General features: G+C 41.2%; 1 pseudogene; it reads right to left on the reverse strand.

Moving 5' to 3' along the window:
* LOC146871894 (bile acid receptor-like) overlaps positions 1-7,517 on the reverse strand; it is a 373,335-nt pseudogene extending 365,818 nt beyond the window's left edge.
* Between the last annotated feature and the right edge of the window lie 1,307 nt (positions 7,518-8,824).

The raw sequence follows: 8,824 nt of genomic DNA on the forward strand, positions 1-8,824 counted from the left end.
CCGTGACTATATCTGGGGAGTTGTGAAAAGAATAGAGTTGTGGTCAATCATGTGTGTCCAAACCGCTAAGGTTGTCAAAGGGATTAAACGTCGGGATACCATATCTCCCTCCCATGGACCCCCCCTGACTTAATGTTTGGCAACGAGGACCTGAAAACCTATCCAGGCGTTGGGGAGAGTAGAAAAAGCCAAGGGGGAGAATGTTAACAAAATCAGAACTAGCTGACCCAGTACAACCCCTCTCAATTATATTCCGAACCAATGGTGGTGACCGAAATGTTAAAATTACACAATCACCACTCAGAGATTTAGTCGACGAGCCTAGCCAACTAACTCTTCTAACCATCTTGAACTCAGGAAACAAGGAACTATTGGGTCCAAGCTTGGTAGAAAGGAAATGAAGTGCTTTATTCCTGAGAGTCGTCCAGTGTTCGTAAACATTGGGAGGGAGAGGAGGAACATTTGCTAACACCACTGTATATGGAATAGCCTCAGGGGGCAAATTAAGAGTTGGCAAAATTGATATCGAATCAGCCTCCCTAATATCTTCAACTCTTCTCATAACAGTCTTAGAGTTGTTAGTTAGCACTTGAGGGGGACCGGATATACCTGCTACGCCAGGTTCTAAACCCCTGGGTTTATTAAACTCCAAACGTCCCAATTCCACATTGGTTTTAAATTGAACATTTTTTTCCAAGGCCCCCGTTATTATTTTGGGATTACTATTTGCTTCAGGTGGAGACACTTGGGGGAAGATAAGGGTTAATTTAACCTGCGTAGACTGCAGATTTCCGGTAAGCTGTTTCTCCATATTAATTACCCTGGATTCTATATTCGATACTTTAATACGAATAGGTTCTAGGAGAGTTGATATCAATATCTCCATTTTCCCCAAAAAACATTCCCCAACTACTGGTTCACCTGTACTAATCGAGGGAAAGACAATCTCTGTCTGCCTACTACCCTTATTACCTTTTGTTTCATTTATTATTGCAGTAGATTTACGTTGCTTATGGGTAATCTTCCCTTTGGCAGTCAATACATTTGGTCCTTCCTTATTAATCTGATTTTGTTTACGCTTTGCCTTCTGCCCTCTAGTTGTTACTCGAGGACTGTGACTATCTAAACTAACAATTGATGCCGAAACCAAAGGCGAACTTAAACACGAGTCAGACCCTCCTTTCTCTATTGAATCCTTAGGCAAGGGTGTGATCTCAGAGGATATATTTGCTGGAGGAATTGATGGTATTAAAGATAACCTGTTAATAATAGGCATAGAGGGAGATGACAAGTTAGGCAAGATAGAAACAAAGTCCTGGGCAGAATGTGTCGATCGAACACCAGGGAGGCCAGCAAAAGAAGGCACTAATATCGAGTCCTGGGAGTTTATTGTAAGCAACGAAACATTTGTAGCAGGCAAGGGAGGAAGTGTGCCAACTGGAAGAGAGAGTCGCCTTTCTGTGCTTTCAATAGCAGAAGAAACTACCCCAATAGTTTGCTGCAGCATTCGATCAATCGCTGTCAAAGTAGGGAGGGGAGTATTAGGAACTACTTTTTGCTTAGTAGCAGGACAGAGTTGGGGGAAAGTACTCTTCCCCATTATTTACCACAACAAGGGATCAGTGTCCAAATGAATAACAATATGAATATGTTACTGACCAAGTAAAAACTAGTAGCGTGATTTACATATAGCACTTAAAAAGTCACTTGAGTCATTACTTCAAGAGTCGCTGAAACCAAGAGACATGGCCCAGCCCAGCCTCTACCGGCCCCTGACGGCCACGGACGGTCCCGCCCCTATTCCGGGCTTCTCCCGGCACGTCCTTACACGTTAGAATCAGGGCGGCCTGCCCAAGGGAGTCCAGGGGCCTGTAGTTGTGAGTGGCGTGACCGGCGGAGCCAAACCCAGCCGGCCAATGTCCCGGATAGGTCACAAGGGCTCAGGAAATGGAAGCGGAGCAAAGCCCGGCCACAAAACAACCACTAGCCCGGTAAGTAGTCGATCAGCCTGTCCACGGGCCCCTCGAGATCTCCGCCCTCTCTGCTACCCCACGGCACAGGGGCGATGACCTCCACTCTTCACAGGCCTCTCCGCAGGGCCCTGCTGAGACAAATATTATGACTGCGTCCTGGGTCCTGGGTCTCAAAGTCCGACCTGCACACCGAGCCAGCCGCAGGCCCACAGCTGCTGCAACAACCACCGGTGTAAAGCGCGACTCGCAGCAGCAGGGAGAATGTCCACAAATGTAGGACCACACACCGCCCACAGGCGGCACAGCAGTCCAAAATCGTAGCCCCTCCGCTAATGGCTGCTTCACGCCTCCACGATGAGAGGTCTTACCTCTCGGCACTGTCCGAAACCCTCGCCTCAATGAATGCCTGGGCAGGGGGGGTTGGCTGCAGCTCCCCTACTCAAGCTGCCTCCTTCACCGTGAGTCGCATGGCAATTAGGGTGTAAGGTCGCTCTCTTCCAACCCGTGGAATCCTGAGGGCAGGGTCCGACCAATAATCGCTGCACTCTCACCCGTTACCGACGGTGATGGTTCCTCCGTCCCGGCCTGCTACCGCAGCAGTCGCAGAACGCTGCAAAGCACCGGCCTTTGGAAGTAGATGTGAATGTGGCCTGCCTATCTTCTGTTCGCGGGCCTCCTCAGGACCTCAACCGTGCCTTTAGCGGCCTCAGAAGCCTCTTCTCTCTCCTCTCCCCCTTTTTTTCAGAATTTTCTGAGCTTTCTGAGTTTTACGAGTCTTGTTGAGGGCGGAGGGCTATGGGCCTCTCTAACGTCGCTTTGCAGCGCTCACCGCGCTCACCTCAGCACTCACCGTGTTCCCAGAGCTCCTAGGGCTCCTGGGGCTCCCGGAGCTCGGCACTCGCGACCTTCACAACCTTCACAATCTCTGCTGCCCCCGCTGTAGGGTAGAAGATGGGGGGAGATCTGCAGGGGGATGGAAGAGGTGAAGTTTAGCCTCCTGTATCTGCTGCACTGCCGGGAAACGCTACTACCGAGAGAGACGGTCAATATCTAATGTATACAATATGTCAAAGAAAAGGAATTACAACAACAGGTCTATGAATCACAAATCTGTACTAATAGGCATATAATAACTGTTATAAAATGTTAAAAGGAAAGTTAAACGTTAGCAACCTTAGAGAGATAAGTAGTGGGAGGTGACCACAAAATATCTCTTTTTATCAACATTGGAAGAGTTTGTAAATGTTATCTGTCATGTCTATGGTAATGGCAGACTAAGTTCCACCATTGTTTGATATTGAGATTTTCTGTGGATTTCCACTGAAACGTAATTACTTGTAAAGCTTTTGAGAGCAACAAATCTATACATTTACCATATTTCTTGTTAGTTGTCCATATTGTTTGTAGTCCACTGAGGAATATCTTGTCTATGGAAAACGGTGCATAAATTCCAGCAATGTTAGCAATTCTATCCCATACCGGAATCCAGAAATCAAAAACCATTTGACATTGAGAGAACATATGAACAAAAGTACCTGAATAAGAGTTACATAGCCAACAAGTATCTTGCCTAGGAAGTTTGAGTTTAGACATGTGAGCAGGTGTATAAAATAATCTATTAATAAAATAGTTTAGTGTTTGAGTTAAATTAGCAGGGCGAAATGTGGAGTGTTTTTGACCCATATTTTAGCCCATAAAGAGGCCAGCTATATTGTAAATCAGCTTCCCATAATGTTGCCTGCTTAGATTTATATCTATTTTGAGTGGATGTGAGAAGTATTCTTATAGATATGCGAAGCAGTAAGAGTTGGATGTGATATTGGTGTAATGTCAGTCGTAGTTGAGGATCGAGTAAACAAGTTGAGAGATTGTAAAAGAAGATCATGTAGTATGTTATATTGATTGTGGAAGGAAGATGATAAATTGAATAATCGGCAGAAAATTGGAAAGGAAATAATTCAATAATGTGTGAAAAGTTGGGAAACAATAAGTAAGCCTTTGTCAATCCATCTCTTCCAAAAAAGAGGTTTAATTTATGAATCAGCAATTCATTAGACCAGATGGGATTTTGGAGAAATTGTTGAAATGTGGAGGTATCAGAAATATGAAGTGGTTTGATCAATGAACAAAAGTGTGAAATAAGTGATGTTAACCAGAACTTAGGGGGTTGCGACATATAAATAATCTGTTTGTGGGAGAAGAGAAAGATCATAGAGCACTCTAATGCATACCATAATTTCGGTTCTGCCATAGTAGACTGAAAAATAAAGGATTGAATCTGTGTAATACTGAAGACCTTGTGGTAAAGGTAGAAATCAGGAAAGTTAACAACTTGCTGCAGTTTGGGGAGTTTGAGTCTATTTAAAATGATACACAAGATTTTTTCACATTCCAGAAGAATATGGATAGCATTTTATTTATAGAAATTAAGTATTTCTTGGGAATCTTAATTGGCAACTTCTGAAGAGAAAAATGTATAATGGGAAGAATCAGCATTTTAATTGTGTCAAGATATCCCCACCTAGATAAGAAGATCGGTGACCAACCCTTAGGGAGGAGCGAAATTCAAGCAATTATGCTACCCATATAGATTCTTAATGTATCTCTAAAATTATAGGTATAGAAAATTTCCAAACATTTAATCTTTACAGGATTCCAGAATAATACTGACTTAGGAAAGGCTCCTTTATACAAAATGTATTAAGAGGTAGGACTTCAGATTTATTCAGGTTAAGCTTATAACCCAATACTGCAGAATATGACTTCAATTCTTCAAAGAAAGATGGTATTGAGATTTTGGATTGTGAAATGTAGAGAACAATGTCGTTGGCAGAAGCAGCATATTTAATATGAACCTTTAATAAGTATTTAACCTGAAAGCCATGCACATTTTTGGAGGTTTTAGTTTGATGTAAGAAGGGTGCTAGTGCTAGTATGAATAATAACGGAGACAAGGGGCATCCTTTCCTGGTGCCTCTTTTGAGAGAAAAATAAGGTGATTGAACACCATTTACTAATACTCTGGAATGCGGTGACGAGAAAAGTAATGAAATAAGTTGAAGAAATCGGGGCCCAAAACCATGCCATTATCCAGAGTGAGCGCTGCTAAGGGAGACTTAAGTTTGGTTACTTTATTATCATACATGAATTGTCTACACTGTTCTGATGCTTGACAAAGCCAGACTGTTCTTGAGAAACTATTTAGCAAAGAAATGGGCGATAATTATTACAAAAGTTTTTTTTAGGGACAATGCATATCATGGCTTCAGTGAGTACCAGTAGATGAATTAACAGAGAGGAAATAATTATGAAGCTTGAAATGTTTAGGAAATCAAATGCGGGAAAATTGAAGATAGAATTCTATGGTAAAGCCATTGGGCCTGGGAGCTTTACGTTTTGGTGGACTTTTAAGTGCTGTTTGAAGTTCGTCTATAGTGAATGCAGATTCAAGGGAGGAGGTATCAATTTTTGTAGAGATGTAAGGTGCAAAGTTTAAAAATAAGAATTTATAAGAGTTTACATAGGGCTGTTTTCAGGAGTTGTAAAGTGTTTGGTAATATTTTGCAAAACATACTGCTATGTCTGCGTTAGGGAGCAATTGGGAACCAGTGGAGTTAGTGAGTGTCTTACTAGTGTTTTTATTCCTTTCTACCTTTTATATAATTGGCAAGCAAGGCTCCTGCTTTGTTCTTACCCCCATAACAACAAGCATTAACCCTGAGAAGTGTGCCACATGCTTTTTCTGTAGATAATTTATTGAACTGTTTTTTTGCTGTAATCAGCACTTCTAGATCTGTCTTATTATTTTTAGATGTATAATAGACATGTTATAAGTGTTCAATGTTGGTTAATAAGGTCATAGACTTTTTTTCTTAATTTTTTTCCTGATGAAGCCTAACTAATTATGCTTTTAGCATCCCATACGAAATTGAAAAATATATCGCCTTTGTTATTCCGTTCGAAAATGTCCGAAATTAAGGATTCAAATGTGGTGAGGAAACCTTTGTCAGAAAGTAAAGAATTATTGAATCTCCATCTAGAATTGTGATTATGTGTATTTAGAACTTCAATATTGGTTGTAACAGTGGCATGATCAGAAATCAAAATTGTTCCTATCTCAGAATGTGTCAGATGTTGAAGCATATTCTTGCTTAAATAAAAATATAATCAATCCCTGTTTTGGACTGATGGGTAGGGGGGAGTAAAAAGAATATTCTTTAAGGTCCAGGTTAAATATTCTCCAGGAATCAGACAAGGGGTGGTGAGAAAAAATGCGTTGGAAAGCTTTATGTGCTCTATGAGGTGACAATTTAGTAGAGGAAGAGAACTCCAGAAAGGGGTCTAATACATGGTTACAATCTCCAGCCAATATGAAATTCTGTGAATAATGCTGCATACTTTTATGAGAAATAGATATCTAAAGCTCAGGGTCTGTATGTGTTGGACCATAGACAGTGAAAAGTCGAAAAGGAATATTATCAATAAGAACCCATCTACCATTTAAATGAGATCCTTGTGATACAAATGAAATATTTAAACGTTTGTGATGGAGTATAATTACTCCATTCTTACGATGTATATGTGGGGAACAATATACATCGCCAATCCAGAATTTCTTCAACTCAACCAAACAGCCTCTCTATCTGAGAGATGTATTTTTTGAAGGAAACCAATTTGACATCAAACAGTGCATGAATTTTAAGAGATGGATTATACAAAGGCTCTCTGTGCATTAATGGACTAGATCCCTTTTTTAATTGATCTAGTAGCCTTGCTTAATATCTTTAATTTTATATATTTAATGGATGATTATAAGTTATGTTTTGAAACTAATCATTTCGTTGAACTTCAACCTCACAAGATGATGAAGCCATAGTGTTAAAAAAAGAACTGCTTGGGCATCGTTTTGGGTTCTGTACATTGGCTAGCATTAGGAGCTAAGCTTTTGGGGGACTAGGTAAGGCCAGCCTATAGTTCTTGAGTTAGAATTTTCCTCATTAATATACATTAACTGTCTTATTGTCCCACTCATTTATAACATCCCCTTGAAGATACTAACAGGATGCTTCTATTGCAAGGCAACTCTCGCGGACACCAAATTCTTTCACGCTTTTCTCTGAAACAAGGATATTACCTTTGCAGCTTTCACAGGTGAGCGCGTTGTAGTGGAATCCTGAAGCTTTATCACCGCACACCACACAGAGCTCCTCCTGCCCCCTTAATGCGTATGGAAGAATGGCTCAATCTAGGCCGTTTTATTCCAAGATAGCTGTCCTCGCCATTATGGACCACCATGCAAGGCGGCCTATTTAACTCACATGTATTCAGGTACAGCCCGTCATTGTACTGTGAGTCCAGATTATAACTACTGTACTGGCACTGTGAAGGTCCAGATTGCAGTACTGGGGAGTACTGCACATTGGAATACTGGCAATATGACGGCGCTGCCTGGCAGTCGGAGTCCTGCAGCTGGTAGTTGATGTGGTCTGGTAAAACATCTAGATGCAAAAATATGATAAATGCAAAATGTGTGTAAATAATCATGATTTCTGTCTGAGAGGCAAAAATTTACATTTCAAAACTGCAAAGAGAAAAGGCAGCCAACTTATTTTAACTCACTAGGAGCATAATACTGCACGTTTGAGTCCTGCATCATCCCTATGGAAGCCTCCAAATAAATTGTTAACGGTATCAACAACATCTGGAAAGAAGATTAATTTTGCATTTCTCAATAGAGTATATATTTGTGAGTTGATAGTTTGCAATATTTCTTGTACACTGCCACTGGCACTGTTAGTGCATTGGTGTCCCTCAACATTTTGAACAGCTGTAATTCTGAGGCTGAAATTGCAAGGTGCCTGGTGCGTGTACCTCGTGTGTGTACTCACAACCCCAGTTTTGGAGAGGGTGGCACCTGTGTGCCTTTCTAAAGCATAGTTACTTAGGCTGTGGCTGGGCAGCTCAAAATAACAATGACCTACTATGTAACGACTACATCTCAATACATGCAAAACCAAAACATCAACGAAAACTCTAGTGTTTTGTAAATTACTCCATGCTTCAATGTTTATACAAATTCCCAAATAACTATCCATGTTTCATCATTGCATTGGTTTAAGTTAGCAATACTGAATAGGATTTCTCGTCAGACCTCATCAGCAGGGCCTCTAAATCTTTACTGCCAAACTTTGGAATACAGCTTTGTTTTCACCTGGGTAATTAAAAACATTATCCTTCAACACTCAAGCTGGCTCTATGGACCATAACCACAGCCATCCTTCAGTATGTGCATTTTTGTAAGTGAGGGAGTGAAAAGGGGAGCTGAGAATTAGAATGATATGAGCATCAGAAGGCGCACTGTAAGGTAATTTAAGTGTGTGAGAAGGGCAAGTAAGTGGCGCTTTCTGAGGTAAAGGAAGATTTGAAAGAGGCAATGAATTGTGTGCATGTGTTTGTGAGAGGGGCATTTCATTAAAAGCTGAGGGAGTGAGAGTGCATGTGAGTGACACTAGTATGGTAAGAGGAGTGTGTGGGACAGGAAAGAGGGTCTTTGCGAGAAGGGTGTGCGAAGAAGGCAAGATTAGAAGATATGTGAAGGGAAGATGTGAGAAAGGAGTGTATGAGATGATTAGTGAGATGACTGCTAGGAACAGCAATATGTATGGTGAGCTTGAGGAAAGTGGGAAGGATAGAGAGAAAAGAATTCGGAGGATGGACAGAAACTGGACTGTGAATGATAAGTGTCAGTGGACGGTATGTGAGACAGAGAACGGGAGGTAGAGTGGTGAGAAGAGAAAGTGTGAGGCTCATGCCTTTAAGAAAAAGAAGGGTATTGTATTTTATTGTATCTG

This window comes from Triturus cristatus, chromosome 1_1 (assembly GCF_964204655.1).
Source record: "Triturus cristatus chromosome 1_1, aTriCri1.1, whole genome shotgun sequence".
NCBI lineage: Eukaryota > Metazoa > Chordata > Amphibia > Caudata > Salamandridae > Triturus > Triturus cristatus.